Raw genomic sequence first — 19,614 nt, forward strand, 5'->3', positions numbered from 1 at the left:
GAATATGGGTGGTCAAATAAAACATGCCTTTCCCTCTTTATACTGCATATTTAAGCGATGTGAGTGCATGCATGCCCAGTCTCTTCAGTTGTGTTCAACTCTTTGCTACCTTATAGATTGTAGCCCATCAGGCTTCTCTGTCCATGAAATTCTCCAGACAAGAATACTGGAGTAGGTTGTCATGCCCTTCTCCAGGGGGATATTCCTGACCCATGAATTGAATCCGTGTCTCTTATGTCTCCTGCGTTGTAGGGCAGATTCTTTACCACTAGCACCACCTGGGACTCAATAGCAAGTCTTAAAGAATCTACTTTCTGAAAATCTTTCAAATAAGACCTTTTCTCAAAAGTCACTGACACTTCCTTCAAGTCCTTCTCCTATCCTCCATCCTTGTTCTCTTTTAATCCATCCTCCACATCATCATGAAAGTGAGATTTTAAAAAATCTCATCTCCTCATCTTCTTGCCTAGCCTTGTCCCCTGTTTCTTCACTGCCGACAGAGTGCCTTTGGAAGGTATACACGTCTCTTTGGAGTCTGACCCCTGCCCCTTCCACCTTTCTTCTCCCTAAAAGGTCCAGGGTGCAGCTGTTCTGAACCTCTCTTCCAGTTCCCCACATACATTATGCTTTTTCACATCTCTCATGTTTGCACATGCTGTTGCCTTTAGCTGGAATAACTTCTCCCTCTGCCCTCTTCATCCCTGTGTAGTCTGCTTAGAAATATTGAACTTCCTATCTTAGCCTTTAAGTCTCTGATGAAGCACTTTCTTCTCTGTGAAGCCTATGGAGGCATCATGGTTAACCATGAGCACTGGTTCTTGGTGTCAACCACATATGGTTTTTAAACCTGGATCTGCCCTGATTTGGTGCATAAACAATCTTGATGAGCCTTTAAAATTTAATGGTAATGAGCTTCACAAACTTTAAGGTAGGATTACACATGATAAACGGTAAAAGGGGTGAATGAGATAATATACTCAGCCAGTATTGGGTATCTGGTAGACATTCAATCAGTGATTGGTGTCATGAATGTGACTGTGAATATTAACAATAAGGGTGATATTATTAATAGTAACATTCCAGGTGCTGTCAAGCAGAGTTCTAACTCTATCCTATAGATCTATACAGCCCATCTGAAATTTGAGTATGTTACTCTTCCTCTCACGACTGTGAACTCCTTCAAAACAGTGGTCTCCAAGTTATAAATTAAGTTAAATATGTCAAACCTCTTTGCCAAGAGGATTAGAAGCAGTTTTATTGAAAGAGATATTTAATAACAGGACAAAATGTATAGGGATAAGAATTATGACAAAAGAAAAACATGGGTTAAAATAAAATAAAACCAGAATAAATTAGTTCATAAAAATATGTGCCATGTAGTTCTGTGCAGTTACCAGGATAGACAATGGATTTATCTGTGAGCTTCCTAGTAGGCAAGGTCAAGAAGGAAAGAAGGTTTACAACATTTATAAAGGAAGAATCAACCAGTTACTGAGGATAAGCATGACATTTTCCAGAACTGAGAAAATTTTTTCATGCATTCATTAAAAAGTGAAACTGTTGTAATGTGAATATTTGCTACTCCAATTACAGTTCTTGGGCCAATATCAATAGGAGCTCCTTGGACATGTGGAATCTCAGGTCCCATTCCAAACTACTAAAGTCAAATCCAGATTTTGGCAAGATCTTTAGATGATTTACACCCACACTAAAGCTTGAGGAGTGCTTCTAGAGAATAGTTATTTTCAATAACTTCCTCAAATAAGAGAGTTTTCTATGATGTCTTTTCTATATGCTTAAGTTTTGGATTCCAAATTTCACGTATAGAAAAGTATTGCAGAAAACATAATCCAGTTCCCCAATTTGATATATTTTTTATACCTTTCCAAATATGTTTTAAATCACTCTTTTAATGAAGAATAAAACATCGTAGATACATTTACATTTCTTTTCCATTCACTTTCCCCTGCTTCCCTCCTCAAATCACTATTGGGAGGTTAGGGAGCTTCATTCTCATGCAGGCTTTTACAGTTTACCACTTATGTATATTTCCATAGAATATCATTAGTATTTAACTAACTCCTTCTTTGGAAGATCCTCAGTGGAAACCCAGGACAGAGCTTGAAAACATAATTCAGTAAGAGCAATTAAAACAAAGTACATCTGTGTGAGGGAAGTGCTTTCTGCTTTAATCCAAGGAAACAATTTAGGTTTTAAAACTATGAGAATGGGTGGAAAAATGAAAAAGATGTTTGGGCAACATATTGTTTTGGTAATGTACCAGGATAAGAATTGAACATGGCAGAATTTAATTTTCTATTTGGTGGTTGCAGTATTGGGGGAATATGACTGTACTGGTCATCAGAATTAAAATCGGACATTCTCTTTTCCCTTTCTTTTTTAAGGCAGAGATATTTACCAACTTTCATTACATTCTGTCTTTAGATACTACTCCACCTGAGAGAGAGGCCAGTGCCAGGTGTGAGGTCCCTCTGAATAAAAGGAAAGGTTCTGATTAAATGATACAATCCCAGAGGAAAGCATCAAGGGCCTCAGAGAAGAGAGCTGGCTCTGCCTTCAGAGAAAAATGGCAAGGGGAGAGACAGGAATCCAGAACCGAGGAAGGGCAGGGAACTGACCTTGCTAACATCCTGCCTGTTCTTTCCTCCTCCCTCATCGTCTGTTTTTCCTACCTGGCTCTTTTTCATTCTCCAGAAAATTCTTCCTCCAATTCTATTACAACTCTATCAGGGCCTTCTGAAGATATGTGCCCAAACCAGTTCTGGAGGAAATACAAATGACTAATAAACTAGAAAACATTTTCAAATTTGCTAGTAGGTCAAGAGAAGATAGTTAAAATGACTGCAACATACCTTGGAAGAGTTTTAAATCCTAACTGGAAGTGGTCAGAATACTTTTAAAATGACAGCAACTTTGATCAATTCTAAGCAGCCTTAAGTCTCTAGGTATATCTTAAGCATAAGTTATTCTAACTTGAGGCAGTTTTCACACACCAAAAAAACCAGTACCACATACATAAGGTGAACACTTTTGCATTTAAAAGAAAAAGCATTTTGAATTTCAGAATTCCATATTTCTGAAAACCAGCGATGCAGTCACTAACTGTATTCTCTGGCAAGAACCCAGAATACAGATATTTGCACTACATACAAAGGTAAAATCATTATTCCATGGTCTAGTCAGCATTTCAAAAAGCTTATGGAAATCAGAGATATTAAAACAAAAATGTAGACATTAAAAATTTGGTGCCTGGGGTAATCTACACTGTATGCATAATCTTTTGCTAATCTTTATGTGTGGTCTTTTGACTAACTTTGAAGGGCAATTAGATGTTAGCGGGGGGAGAGTAAACCAAAAAATATCTTTGGTGCAAGAACACTGTAGACCATTGGACTAGGATCTCTGATACTTGGGTAAATTTGCCCCATTTGTCTTCTATAAAGTCTCATGTACGTGGAGTCCTAATGAGAGATTTCCACACCTGTGTCAAGGTGGAAGCTGAATTGCACTGGCCTGCAAAGTTTATTATTATTAATTATTATTTTAAATATTTTAAAAAATTTAAAAAACTTTTAAGTATAATTGATTTACAACATTATGTTAATGTTTGCTGCACGGCAAAGTAATTCAGTTATATAAATATATATTCTTTTTCATATTCTTTTCCATTGTTTATTATTATTTTGCCTTTCAGAGTCTTTATTTTTGACACAATCTGAATTCCCAAGGGGAAAGCTTACACATTTCAGGATTTCACTATATATTCTTTATTCCCCCTGTTCACCTTCCAACAAAGGTGAACTAAATATAATACAGAGAACACAATACAGAAAATGTTCAGGATTTTGATGTTTGTGGAAATGATGTGATCTTTCTCACTTAAAATATATTTTTTTAAAGAGAGAAGTTTCTCTCAGTGTGGCCCTGTCCATTTGGTAAGAGTGAAGTCATTTTTGATATAATGCCTAAGTGATACCGAAAAGCCACAACTTGTCCTAAGCTGCATTTAGACTTTCAAACTCTCTTTTAAAGCTCTATTTATTTTCATTAAGGCTCTTCTTTTTAACTCGGGTGATGTATTTGTGTTTAGCAATGTGTAACTTTGCCTTCCTTGGCTATTTTCTTTTCATGCAGATTTCATGCTGATAAATGTGCACTAAAGGGCGTTTGTATAATTACTTGTTTAATCTGGAAGCTCAGGGCACTTTGTATGCTCCTCAGCACAGTTCCCAGCTCAGGTATTAATAATGTTTTTTAATGAGTTGATGAAGTTGATATTGATGGTGATGAAAAGAAAATGAGAATAAAATTAGTATAGTGAGAACAGAGAAGAAGTATGTTTTTATCTTTACATAAAGTGCTTTGCAGGAAAAGATAAGTTTTATGCTTTTACCAAAATAGAATGTCTGTGGCATTTATGATGTAAATATACTCATGAGTACTTGCTTGCTGACTTTAAACAGGCATAGACTTGATTCTAGATGCTAGTTTTGCAGCTGTTTATTCTTGGAAGACATGAGAAAAAATCGGCTTTCTATGTTATTTGGTAATTTGAAAATGAAATATTTATTTCTTATAGCTCATAGTTTATAGGGGGCCACTGGAGATTATTTAGTTCTGTTTTTTGATGGACTAGTCTGTATTATTCCAAACAGAAAAGAATATATTTTGTTTTAAAAAATCTATAATAAATGTCACTTTCAGCAGTTCTAGGAATAGATGTCACCAAACAAATTCCTTGTTTTTACTGTTGTGTTGTATTGGTATAGAAATTATCATATATATATTTGTGGAATTCTTTGTCCCCATATGTTCCTTAAAGTATAATACATTGCTCCTTTCCCCAAGTGTACAATAAAAGCTTTTGTTATTGCTATGTATTGTAGGTTAGTTTTATTTTTTCTCTTAACCTGATATGATTATTGGTCTGTTGGCCCTGCTACTTGTGTATGCAGTATCTATTTTTTTTTTCTCTTCTACTTTTCTATAATGTGAACTAGAACCTAGCCTAGGACCTCAAAATGTGACCTGAGTATTTGGATGATTAGCTTAGTTTCTTCCCACTGTTTTCTGTTCTTTATTATTAGACCTTGGTTAAGACAGAAACATCTATACTTGAATCACATAGGCTGACTATAAAAACTGAAAGTATCAGGACCCTGCCATGTGTTAGTCATTCAGTCATGTCCAATACTTTGTGACCCCATGGACTGTGGCCTGCCAAGCTCCTCTGTCCTTGGGATTCTCCAGGCAAGAATACTGGAGTGGGTTGCCATTTCCTTCTCCAGGAGATCATCCTGACCCAGAGATTAAACCCAGGTCTCCTGCATTGCTGGCAGGTTCTTTACCATCTGAGCCATCAGGTCCTGCTTAAATCTGAATGTGTGGCAGTAGTGGGAGGGGGCAGGGAATATGCACATTAACAGATTCCCTAGGAGACCTGTGGATATTGATATGAAGAACTCCTTGAGTGGTAATCCCTTATCCTGCTTTTACAATCTTTTATTTTGACCACAAAACACAGTTGATCATTGGTACATTAGTACAGCCTCTTAAACTCCAGCCAACCTATAGGTAGGAACACTTGAACAGCAATATTGTACTAGATTTGATTGGTGTTTACTAAGCTGTTTGAGGTTCATATTAAATGACATCTGAGGCCTCCAGGGGGTAGAGTGGGGGGGTGGCACTAACGGGACAGATTTCTGTCACAGTTGCTTTGTCCCAGTTTCCAACTAGATATGGTTTGGCTTATTCCTTACTTGTTCTTTGTAGCTTAAATGGGAAGTCATCAGAATGTTCTTGGTCTATTCAGTACCAGCCTTGGAATGGAATATGGCACTTTTTTTAAGAAATGAGAGGAAAGCAGTGATAATATAGAGAATATATGAGTTCTTCAACTTTCTTCCAGCCAAGCTAGACATTGATTTGCATCTACATTTAATTTTTTTCCTTTTCCAGTTTTCTTAAGATTGAAGAAGTGACATTGCTGACACCCTCCTTTCCAGGGTTCTTCCCTCTATTTGTGCCCTAGATTCCATTCTTCTCACTCTCTAGGTGAAGTTTATCGATTATCTCCATTTCCTAGATCAATATTTTTTCCTTCTTATTGCCTCCTTTTCAGATTTTTACCATGCTCAAATCTTCCTCATCTTTTTTGAATCAACCTATTTCTCTCTTCCACTAAAGTGAAAGTTGCTCAGTTGTGTCCGATTCTTTGTGACTCCATGGACTATACAGTCTGTAGAATTCTCCAGGCCACAATACTAGAGTGGGTAGCCTTTTCCTTCTCAAGGACATCTTCCCAAACCAGGGATCGAACCCAGATCTCCCACATTGCAGGTGGATTCTTTACCAGTTGAGCCACCAGGGAAGCCCAAGAATACTGGTCCAACTCAGTGAAAACAGTATCTATGCTCTCACCTGGCCTCCTCCTTCTCCACTTTTAACCTAGGCCTGCTATGACTTTGAGGCAATCACTAAGCCTGCTTTGTTAGTCACTGAAGTTCTCTTCATGCATGTCTCCATCTTTTTCTAATTTGATATCTTGGCAGCATGTCCTGCAATGATCCCCTTTTACTGAGGATGCCCTTATCTCTGCCTCATCTTCCACTCTTCTTCTTCCAGCCACACTACATACGTTTCAGCTCTTTGAGTAATACAGACTCTCTCTTTCATCAGAACTTTCTCATTTGCCCTTTCATCTATCTAGAACAGTTTCTTTACTCTTCACGTGGATGCCTCCAACCTGTCCTTTAATTCCTCTTCTATGGCACTTTCTCTATTTTTTCAAGTCTGGGTAAGTAGCTTCTCCCATTCACTCTCACAGAACTCTATATGGCATGTTATTTCACTGAACCTTGTTTCCCCTTTTGTCTGTATTCCTTATTAGGTACAAATAATGTTAGGCTAAAGGGTTATGAATTGTTTCATTGACTTTTTCCAATGTTCAGTAACTTTGGATAGTGACTGGCATAGGGGTCAGATAGGAGCGTAATCAATATATATTGGATAAATGCATAGAAATCACACACACGTATACATACTCTTGAGCGCTCACAATCACACACACACAAAGACACACACATGCACATCTGTGGTCCTATATATACTGTGGGAAATCTAATTGAGTATGTGACAACATTTTATTTCTAGATCTCTAAGCCAATAGTTTTTAATTGGGAAGGTATATTCACAAAAGATTGAAGTAAAGGGCAGTAAGTGTTTGGATGATAAAACAATATATATGTTAAGAAAAGGGCGATTACACCCTCAGCTGAGGTAAGCAATATATAGTGGAAAAAAATCCTTTTTAATCTTAACCTTAAAGGGTCATATGAGTTTTATAGGAAGAAGATTTTTTCTTAGAGAGGTGCTAGTAAAGTAGAAAAACACATAACAAAAGTGAGAAAGAGTGCCAAACCAAGTGTTCAGCTGCAGCAGATATATCGAGGAAAGAATAAAAGAAAAGACTGGGAAAGTTGGCAGTTGCAGAAGTTTGCAAAAGGAAAAGCTAAGAGTTTAAACTTTATTCTTTAGGAAGTGTGAAACCACTAAAATCTTGAACTTCACATTTTCCCCACATGCTAACATAAAATATAAAATTGTTAATCATATTTTCTTTTCCCCTTTAACCATGCAGTCATTAATGCTGTCAGCTTCACCTAATAATATCTGAGTGCCAACTCTATCAGAAATTGTGTATCTCAGAATTCTCTTTCCATATAAGTGGTTACATGCTGTTTCTGTAAATGAAATCATTGTCCTGAATGATTTATTGTTTAGATATTTAAAAATTTCAATTAAAAATTAAAAAATTACTATGCTGTCTAACCACTGCAGGTATCCTTTTCATCGTCTTGCTGTTTTACCTGACGATCACATAATATTATCAGAGAATTGAATTAATGTGAAACAGATCATTCCAGATAATTAGGTAATTGTTGAATAAGTAGAGATTGAATTTCAAATCCTGCAACACGTACAAATGTTGTTCCTTGGAATCTTGTACGAAATCATGAAATTTTTCTCTCCCTCCATAGGTTTTATAGTCAAGCTTATTTGTTCTTTGTAATATTATTATAATATTATATGTCAACTGAATGATTTACTAAACTTAGATATACCTTTAAACATTAATTACCTTCTCATAATTGATTTAAATGTGATTTAAAAAATACAAGTTTAGTTACTTTGCACATATTCATTATATTTTTGGAGGTACTGATATCCTATTAAGGAGGAGTAGCATCAAATGCAGCTTGAGTGCATTTTATTTTTATTCCTTTTCTATTAGTCTACAGTCTAATTCCAAGAGTAGTTGATTTAAGCTGTTTCCTTAGTCTTCAGACTTCCAATCCCACAGGCACTTCTCTGCACTCTTGAATGAAGCACTTCTATATTACCAAGATATTCCACACACACATTCTCCCAAGAAAGCCCACACATGTGTTTCTTGAAATACCAACTTTTGGACGCCTGCCATGGCAGTGCCGGCCAGTATAGCCAAGAACGGTTACAAACTCCACCAACTAAATGCAAATGCATTTTCTCCCCTTCCTTAAAAATCCTCCTCCCCTTGCCCCAGCCCTGCAACACTCAGAAGTGGGAAGGAGAAAAGGCAATTAAAGGCAAAAGAATAGCCACAATTTTCTTTTTCCAGAGACATTGATCAGGTGGGAGCTGGGGAGGGGGAGATGATTTGGACTGGAGCTTAAAGTTTTAAATTAAATTCATTTAAAATTCTGAACAGCCAAAATGAATCTTAATTTCCAAGATGATTATTGTTTCAGCTGGTAATGCATGGGTAGCTACTGACATATACTGGAAACATACTGTGGTAAGAAATTTGGAAGGGCATCTTGGAGATAGTGGTGGAAGAGAAAAAAAAAAACTTTTGTATTTTCACTACATCCAGTTCTGCCCATTTAATTTGTCTATAATCATGCAGATAATGTTTGGTACATTAAAGTTGTCTTTGTTATTATGTAAGTGAAAAAATCAACCTCCAAATTATCTTAATTCTTCTCTCCCTCTTCCAGTTCCTCCCTGTTTTCCTTCATTTTTTTCCCTTTCTTCTTTCCTTCTGTCCTTCCAAAACATATGGAGGCTGTACAAGTCAGACACCATACTAGGTGTTAGGAAACTCTGGGGAAAATGTCAGAAACAGTCTGCCCTCATAGCATTTAAATCCTAGTATCAGAAAACAAACAGTTAATAATGGCTTTGAGCTGAGACTGAATGAATTGAGGAAACATACCATAAGAATATTTAGTAAAAATATTCCATGCAAACGGAAAAATAAATACAAAGACCTAAGCAAGAATGTGACCAGCAGCCTTAAAGAAGAGAAGGAGCCCAAAGAGAAATGGGGATAGTGATATGAGATAAAATTAGGAAAGTGAGGCTGAAGGGTAGATGATGTAAAGTCTTGGGTCTTTAGATTGTATTCTAAGCATGATGGAAAGATGTTGGATGGTTCTAATGAGTGATATAATTTGGTTTGTTTCTAAATATAGATAGACCATAGCGAGACAAAAGCAGAAGCCGAATGAACAGTTTGAAGCTATACTAGTAGTTCAGGCAAGAGGTAATACACCTTCCTGGGATATAAGTCATGATTGGATTCTGGTTATAATTTGGAGATGGAGTTGATAACATTTGTTAATGGACTAGATGCAAAATATGCAAACTAGAAGTCAAGGATGGTTCCCAAGTTTGACTGTTTATGTACTTGCTTGTTTTCAAGAGTAATTGGCAGAATATTGATGTCATTTACTGGGATACAAGATTACAGAAAGAACAAATTTGGGAGAGAAAAAGCAAGAGTTCAGTTTTTGTTATATTAAGTTTGAGATGCCTTTAATACATGCTATTTGAGGTATATGGGTAGAGGTAAGAGAAGAAGTAGGATAGAAGATGTACCCTCATCTCTTTTTAGGGAGTCACGAGTTTACAGTTGGTATTTTAGGCTACAAGATTACTGTTGAACACCTACAGAGCAGGGAGATAAAGAGGTTGAAGAGCTGAGCTTGGCTTACGCCAGCAGTTAGAGAATGGGAAAAGAGATGTGTCCATCAGTGGAGGCCAAGAAAGTGTGTGCAGTGATTTCCTAAAAGCCAAATAAAGAAAATGTCTCAGGGACTTGCCTGGCAGTACAATGGTTAAGACTTTGCCTTCCAATGCAGGGGGTGAGGACTTGATTGTTGGTATGGGAGCTAAGATTTGCACAGGTTCTATGGCCAGAAAAACCAAAACATAAAACAGTAGCAATATTGTAACAAATTCAATAAAGACTTCAAAAATGGTCCACATTAAAAAAAAAATCTTAAAAAAAGAAAATGCCTCAAAAAAGGTGAACTAGATTGGTTAGTTGTTAAATGCCACTAAGAGGTTAATTTAGATGAAGACTGACTGAATGCCATTGGAATTGTAAACATGGACATCATTGGTGACTTTGATGAAACAGGTTTCAGTGAAATGGTAGAGCTGAAAATTTGACAGAAGTCAACTGGAAGGGATGGGAAGATTGGAAGTAGGGAGAACCAACAGGCAATCCTTGAGACCAGGATTGAGGAGAGCCTGGGAAGAATTTCAGAGAAGTAGAGTAGTAGCTGCAGCTGATAATGGATCAAAAGAAGGCTTGTTTTTAGATGGGTAATATTTCAAAATGTTTGTGTGCTGATGGGAATCATAATGTGAGAGAGGAAGGGACAATGAGAGAAACAAAGTAGGTAAAAAGGTAAAAAGGGGGATGAGATACAATAAATAGTATGGTCTCTGATGTGAACAATGACATCAGTTGTGTCCTGCATAAACAGAATAATACGGATGCTATAGACATAGACCTGCTGTTAAGAGCATCAGGTCATGTAGACCATGGAAAAGCTCTTTGTCTATGGAAAACTACTCATGAATATAAAGGCTTACATTTAGTTGAGTCAGGTTTATCGATCAGATCATCACGTCACCTACCCCTGACATATTCATTGCCATACGAGTCTGCTGGGGCAAGGTGGCAGTAGCCTGTGTTCTTACATGTTTATTTGAACACATGGCTTTTACATAATTAGATCAGCAACAGATATTGGGGCATTTCTGATGCACCAGGTGCTGTTTCAGGCACTGGGGATACAGTAATGAAAAAGACAAAGTCACTGCCCATAAGGATCTTCCATTCTACCAAAGGGATAGACATTCATATGTCTACCCATAAATATTCATGGATAGACATATGAATAAATAAATATGATATTTTCTCGTGATGCTTGTCAAAAAAAGAGAAATGTAATAGGGAGACACAGACCTCATTTCTTTGGGATTGATTTAGTAAATAGGGGACAAGAAACACAAAAAGTGTGCTGAGCATGGTGAGAGTTTCTCATTCTCACAAACTTGTGAGACAGGTGAATCAAGACAGAATTAATTCCCACTTTTCAGATGCTGCTGCTGCTGCTAAGTCGCTTCAGTCATGTCCAACTCTGTGTGACCCAATGAGGAAGTACCATTTCAGGGAACTAGGCAAATGTTGTAAAAGGAAGACGCAAATAGAGATATTTTGGCTTCAAGCTTATTATTCTCTTCACAATAGCAGGAAAATATATGTGTATAAGTCAAATATACTTATTATCCACTTTAAAGATCATTGTGCATATTTAAAAACAAGCATAATTATAAACATACAAGAATTAACATCTTTTGGCTTTCAACAAGATCTAGGAAGTTTAGGTTGGGACTTCTTAAGAAAAATGTAAAACTTTAAATTCTTGATCAATCTTCTGTAATAACATTCTTTTAGTTTGTGTGAAACTTATTTTCTCATGTCATGTTTTAAATGACTTCATTTTACTACCTTTATTCTTTATCATGTATCTTAAACATTAATATTTGCCAAGAGAAAAGTCATTTATAAAGTCTTTTTTCCCCCCAGACTACAGAGAGAGATTTTCCTAAATAGAGAGATAAATATTTTAAACTAATACCCTCTAAAATTTCACTTTGGAAACATGAAACCATTTGGGGAATATAAATGTGCTGTACAAGCTGTTGGCTAAGCAACTCTAAAGCCACATATTCCTTGTTAACTCAATGCTAAAGCAATGGATAAAAAAAAAAAAGTATGATTGCTTTAATACCTTCTTTTTCCTTGTACTAAGCAACAATTTGGATCTGAAAGACAATTTTATCTTTTAAGCTCCTGAAAATTTTGAGTCATTGGTATTTGTGCTGCTAATTAGAGGCAATCGAATTTTGAAATTTATTTTCCAAACCTTCTGATGGTGGTAAAATTAAAGAAAGCCTTAACTCTTAAAAATGCAATGTTTCTAAAAAGGACTCTGTGTAATATTCTAGGCTGTCTTTCTTCATCCCTGTTTTGTAGATGTAAGCTCTGGGCTTTTAAATGCTTTAACAGATGTTAAAATGTGTAGTGTTTATGATGATGATGATGGAGAGTAATGTAGTAATTTTATGAATATGAAGCAATTGAGAATCAAATGGCTTAATACTGACTCTGTTTTAGGGAGTATCAGATGTTTGGTAATCTTATGCATCAACTTCAGGGAAGCCAGATATCACAGGGAGTGTCTAAAATCTTTGTCTGAAAGTCTTTTTGTTCTCAACTGTCAGAGAATATAAAAAATCAGCTGTGGTATTTTCAGAACTCTCCAATTTCAAATGCCCTTTATTCAGCACTTTATGACCAGTTGCTTGACAACATATAGATATGGTTACTTCACATCAATGTTCCTGTTCTGTTGGTGCTGGCCTATTCTTCTGGACATTTGCTGATACACGGAAGTTCCCAACCTACAGATTTTAAACTGGCTTACTCTTGCATTTTCATAAATATTAGAGATTTTTGAAACTAAAAAATTTCTGTTACATACTCTTTGAAATGTATTTGGAGACAAGTTTTAGTCACTAAAGTTGGGTGTGCTTTAACAGAGATTTGATATTTGTTAGACCTTAAACATGCTATATGCAATCTCAACATATAAAAAAAAACTTCTCTATTCCTGTACTAATTTGAGTATTTGAGAGTGTATGTTTGCTGTTATTGATTAACCAAAGTTTTCAAAATAGAGGCATTTTAAAATAGATCTTTTAAAATACAATTAATAATTATATAATTTCAAATTTATTTCAACTATAACTATGACTTTTAACCTCCTCTTTTGGTTTTATATCAATTTTATTAGCTTAAGCAGTATATATATGTGTATATATATATATATATATAAAACTTCATGCACAGATTTTTGTTTCTCTGCATTTATAAATTTCTATAGGATATTTTATACACATAGATAAGAACGTATGTTTATAGTATGGTCACATAATATGTCTAATATTTGAAGCACATTGGAGAAAGATACTCATGTAAACATTTCTTCATCATATTTTGCTTATTGTGTCATCTTAATCATCATTATATGGGAGAATAGATTAATAATACAATAGATCAAGGATAGAAGAAAAATGTAAGATTAACTCCACACAAAATTTATGCAAATAATTGAATATAAAATAACCAATTACTGAATCTTCCCAGTTTAGCGAATACCTTAAAGCCAAATGTTTAGACTCAACTTGGCGGAGAAAGAGACTTAGAAGATGGTTCCAGGTTAAAGCACTTGTATGTTTGAACTAAAAACAATGTACATGGGGCTCCTAAGCAATTCTAAGGGATTTTTTTTTCTTTTAAGAAAAACACCACCTTGTGGATCACCAAGTCCAGATTTGTACAAAGAAAAACTAGTTCAGGGCTGAGATCGAGAGCTGATACATTTCAAGGAGGACCGGCCGGCTGCACTTGTGAGCGGTGACAGATCTCTGTGAAATATAATCCTGATTAAAAATGCATGTGTGAAACCTCTTCGAATAAAGCGCTGTGTCCAACAGCATTTTTTTGAGCTCCTGCATGTAAGAAGGGAAGAGTAATGTAGCTACTCTTTTAGTATTTACCCCATAATTTGCTGGCTGTTTTACATTGCTGAAATTGTCTCTGTCTATGAATTTGAATATGTATCTTTCAGTAAAAAAAAAAAAGTCTTTGATGCTAGTAAATTTAGAGATTCAGAAATCCCACACACACAAATACACATGCAGTCTCTTTATAAATTCAGCCAAATCAAAGTAATGTGCTAAGTGATGGAAAGTAGTGATCTAGATGAACATCAATGACTGTGACATTTAAGATTTTACTACTGCCAAGTCATGTCAAATAAAAAGAAGCATATGTGTGCAACTACTTCACATAGATAAGTAACTCTATTGTTGCAAGTCTATTATTTTTGCAGCGCCAAAGCTTTAATCAACTATTGAACAATTTTGAGTGTGTAGATAAACCAATTTTCCTCATTTGGGGTCCAGATTTGAGGGAATTCAGGTATAAAAAACTTGAGAGGTTTCTAAAATAGAGATGAGGGACATATGTCTAGCAAAAAATAAAAGTAACTAATGCAACTATGAAGATGCCTACTACAATCTGAGCAGTCAAGTTACCTCTGTGCCCATGTATTTGTTACAACTCTGTGATTTTGATCCTGTGATTATGGCTTAGAATGCCTAATCATGGCCATGTCTACTGTTGGGATCCAAAAGATAGACATAAACAGTGTAGGTATTCACTTCTTAGGAAATAAAGAATTGAGGGGAAAAAATCTATAAAATGACCCAGTGGAGTAACACACAATGTGATAGATGTTTGTCTGGAATCATGTCTCTAGTTGTTTGTGTAATTGTGATACACACAGACACACAGACATGTACACAGATGTGCACACACACATACAATATATATATGTATATATATATGAAACATATATATCAGAAACAAATATTTTTTGAGCTTCCTCTATGGGCTCTATGGCTTTATAATAGGTACAGCTTTCTAGACGTCCCTGAATATTTATTTTCAATGGTTATTTTGAAAGATAGAGTGTTTTATTTACAAAAAAGGATGATCTGACATTTTATGCATAATAACTTCCAACTGAGAACATTTTAATGTAATTCCTGCAAATAAAGTGTGATTTTCTGAATCTACACTCTGTAAAATGTGTGTAGAAGTTCTGACCTGTGTGAGTGTCTTTGTTCTACCTCCTCCTGCAGGCCTCAGCCTAGAACACTGTACCTATCATGTCATTTATACCCTTTCACAGGCAAAAAGGAAAATAAACTCACAAATCAGTGCATTTCATATATTGGAATTGAGTTTCTTTGTGATTATGTAAGCATCAAAATATGTAAGGTTTTAAAAATTCTAATTTTATACAACCAGGAGCACAGGTGAGAGGAATGTTATTTGCCTTCTCAGAGGTCTCAGAGTTGAAAATATGATTAATTACATACTTACCTTTTCTTTTTTTTCCTTATTCAATAAACATGATTTGAATACTTATTTGTAACACAATTGTGTTTGCAGATACTCAATTTTAATCAGAATGCTAAAATGGATATAGTTCAAGGGGTAAGTAACAGCACCACTCGCCTTAACTTTGAGATTTTAATTTATGATTTCTTAAATTTTACATCTTTCTCAAATATTTGTTTGTATTTTCAATAATGCCAATTCCTTATAGTATTAATCCTATAAAAAGACTTCTTTAAAATGCATATGTTTAATTATGTGTATTATTATATGTTTCTTATAGATAGTGATTCTCCTAAAATAAATGTAACTACTTTTTGAGGCATATGTTCATGTCAATGTATACAACATGAAATGATGGATGGAATTCTACAACAAAATATGTTGCAGGTACAAAGTAGTGAATAAAAATTACTATCACCGAGAACAACAACAACAAAAAGCGTTCTAAAACCTTTAAAACCTTGAGTATTTTTCCTAATCCCCTGGTGCCTTTTAACAAGTGAAACTATTTTTTTTTTTAATAAAATTGTCAATGGCTTTTCTTTAGATTTATTGGGGTCCTGCTTAAATGGAATATCTGTCTTTTGTGTTTCAACAATATCCAAAGCTTTCTCATGTATTATTTTCCCGGTACACATGCACATACATGAAAATGCTTACAGAGAAGTTCATCAGAGTGAAAGCCTGATCACCTTCATGAAAAATGTGATCCTCTATGTCTGGTGAAAACATAAAATGAGTAAAGCATACATGCATTTTTTTTCTTTGCTGATAGCCTCTTAGTAATGAATGCTTTCATATTAGAAGTGAAATGTAATTCATCCTTATCATTGTGTATATTTTACTTTATTTGCAATTAATTCTCTTGCTATATTACATCTACGTTAATATATGTTTTCCTAGAAATTCTAAGGAGAGTACTGCCTCTAATTTATTTCCCATCTTACCATTGATTTAAGCAGGATTTAATACCAGTGATCTCCTTTCTTAGTTACAAATATACACAGTGAGTGTTCTGAGACTTAGGTATGAACCTAGAATTCAGAAATGGGTTTTTATTGCTCCTTTTGATTTAAAATTAATTACCAATTATTAATTTAAAAATTCACAATGAGAATTAGTAGTCTCAGGTTGCTATTTAGTTCATTCCTCTTATTTTCAAACTTTAAGTTGCTATTGATATTAATATCAATGTTTTTGAGCAACCATTTCTAGTATCAAAAGGATATCTGATATCCATAGATGGTCTGCAATCACTCTGTGCCTACGTATGTGAATAATTTTTAAATTTCTTTCTGATTTAGAGAAATTTAAGAAAAAATTGTAGTCTAAATGTTGATAAAAATGTTTATCAATTACAGAGTTCTGTAAAGACAACTGCAATAATTTTTATACATATCAAGTTGTAGTGGTTTTTAATTACAGTTTCAAAAGTAAAAATTATTAGGAAAAAAATCACTCAATGGAGTCACTGATAAGAATTGTTATTAAATGTTATTAAATGCTTGATATTTCAAATGTCAATTTTCATCCCCTTGAAAAAGTCAATCTGCAAAACAAATGGGTTTAGGAAAACAAAAAACCATAACGTTTAAAGCAATTCTAGCTCAATAGGTATAAAAATCTATCATAATTATAAAACAACTACAGGAATGAAAAGGAGACAAAGGCAGGAGGAAATGTTTCAAATACTGAAAAATATTTTATTTTAGTGCGTATACTCATACGTGTTGAACACTTTTTTTTGAAGTGCGACGTAAAATAACGACGTTGTGACAATTTGGGATGAAATCTCCCTCTCTATGTCGTAGATCTGGATGCAGAATGCATGATCTTCCCTAACAATAGTTTTTAAATGATGCATGAAACTCCAGGACTTTCCAAGAGAGATTTTGAGATTTCCTTTTATCCAGTGATATTTTATATATCACACAGTCCAGTTGCATATGGCGTCTTCCACAAATGGAATGTGAAATATTCAAGTCCTACATGTAAGAATGTGAATGCTGACCTTTGTTTCTGATTGACCTGGTTGATATATGTTCCAGATAACCAGCTGTGAGCCCCAGAAGGCTTTTAGTTACTGTTAATTTGCATAACAAATTTAGAATCCCCCCAAATATGTTTCTTCTTAACATTAACACACAGGTACAGTGATGGTAGTGCCTCTCCTGGTCCAGAGTCTTTAGTTAAATCATCAGTTTGTTAACTGCTGTTTGCAAGGTAAACCCTCCCTCTGGAATGAACTTCTTTAAAGCAAAATGAAATAAAATAAAGGTAAGTAAAAGTAAATAGATTTTCCTATTGAAAGTTATTACTTCAGGAATGAAGAAGATGGATATTGATCGGTACCATCTTTTGCCATTACGGTCAGGTCCACGTAGATGGCTAAGACACTTTATACTAAGCAAACAGCCATTTTCTCTTCTGACATGGGATTCCAGTGAGAATTGAAAAAAGTAAAAGGTTTGTAAAAACATTTTTCTGTCCTTCTTACAGGGACAATTTATGGTGAAGTAACAGTTTCTGAGATACTTGCACCTGTTATTGATTTATTTCTTCTTTGTCATGGACAGTCTCCTGTTTTATAATACAGTTACCCTTGTAGGCAGTGATTTAGAAATAATTTTCATGGCAACAATGTCCCAGGGGCTCAAAACAGAGGAAGAATATGAATCAAAAACCTAAACCTGTATATACATTTTCTAGATGTTCTCTGGTACATAATGATTGCTGTGATATTTATTTTTAGCACTAATATGGGTGGGCTCCCATGATGAACTCTTGTCATAATGTTGCAAATGGAATTCTAAATCCACGAAGTCCCCACGGTTTCTGGTCAAATAACCCTTCCATGTGACCTTGTGAATCCACAGAATGGAAAACAGAAGAGAGTGTGAATGATATAAACTTAAGATAATCGAGGTATAATTTATTATCATCAGAGATGGGCTAAGTCTCTTTTGATAAGAAAGCAAATTTGAGTCAAAAATCCAGTAAATCTGAAGAAAAACTTCTGTTTAAATCACTGAGTACCTTTGATGTGCAACTATAAATTTGTACACCAGTACATGTATAAGCACCCACTTTATCTGTGTGCCCACCAATACAGTATACAATTGTTTCCTCCTAAAAAAATCAATATGACTGTGATTTCTTGATGGTTCATTCACTGTTTATGGATAGGGATTAATGTTTGACCTTCCCTTGCCTTCTTGACTTGAACCAATTACTTTAGAATAATTTTTCTGGTTTAACTTTTTATCACATCTTCTGACATTTTAGTGAATAATATTTGACAGCTATGAACATCTGCAAAAGTTATCGTTATCATAAGTGGAGCTCAATGGAACTACCGTTACCAATGCTCTGAAGATCATATTGTACTACAGAGGAGGGACACGCTTATATTAAAAAAAAAAAAATTGTTTGATTTCTTAGCAGGAGTCTTTGCTTAGTTTGCTTTAACAAATGCAGATTGTTTCAAAAAGTGACACCTGGGGGTGGAAAGCACATTTGCATTCCATACCAAGGAAGCCTCAAAGTATTTATTTTTCATTTTAGAATTTTATGCATTATTGTAATGCCTGAAACAGCTTTTAATCTTCTCTCTACGTATATCTTTTTCTTAAAGGAATAAAACAAAAATCTTTGGAAACATTGAGCACTGCAAACCAGTTTTATGCATCACAGGCTGGCAAGTCATTTCTGATCAAACTATTTCATTTTAGCATTCTGATTTCTTATTCAGTGTGCACCCAGTAAAATTGGTGTATTGCATTCTCCTTGACGAAAGCAATAGAGACTGAAAACGCAGTTAGTCATTTATGTGCATATAACAATATAAATCACAAAGATTAAGGGAAATCATTTTGGGGAGCACTACAATTTTGCAAGCAAAGGCGCTTAAATAATTACCTTTCTTAAGCAACTTTTACTGACTATGCAGAAGGATAAAAAGTAATCTTACTTATTTTAAATGGCATAAAACAACCAAATGCCATTAACAGAGTGTTACATTTCTTATTTTACTAAGACTGTTGAAGCTTACCAGAAAGGGATAAAAAATGTATAAATTCAGGAACACTGGCTAGTAATATCCCAAACCATTGTCAGTGGACTCCTACTTTCTTCTGCCAAAATATGTGGAAGCATGCATGGATTGTACTAGATTAGTACGAGGGGCTCGTTTCCGTGGCATTAGCCAGGTATCTTAG

General features: G+C 34.9%; 1 long non-coding RNA gene across 1 annotated transcript in view; it reads right to left on the reverse strand.

The window, feature by feature from the left end:
• The window catches only part of LOC145521322 (uncharacterized), a 61,766-nt gene extending 42,170 nt beyond the window's left edge, over positions 1-19,596 (reverse strand). Inside the window, exon 1 of the long non-coding RNA XR_014065319.1 lies at positions 19,449-19,596. This is a non-coding gene — a long non-coding RNA (uncharacterized LOC145521322). The remainder of the gene's footprint in view (positions 1-19,448) is intronic.
• Between the last annotated feature and the right edge of the window lie 18 nt (positions 19,597-19,614).

This window comes from Giraffa tippelskirchi, chromosome 1 (assembly GCF_054371585.1).
Source record: "Giraffa tippelskirchi isolate mGirTip1 chromosome 1, T2T-mGirTip1v1.2.pri, whole genome shotgun sequence".
In the NCBI taxonomy this organism is placed as follows: Eukaryota; Metazoa; Chordata; class Mammalia; order Artiodactyla; family Giraffidae; genus Giraffa; species Giraffa tippelskirchi.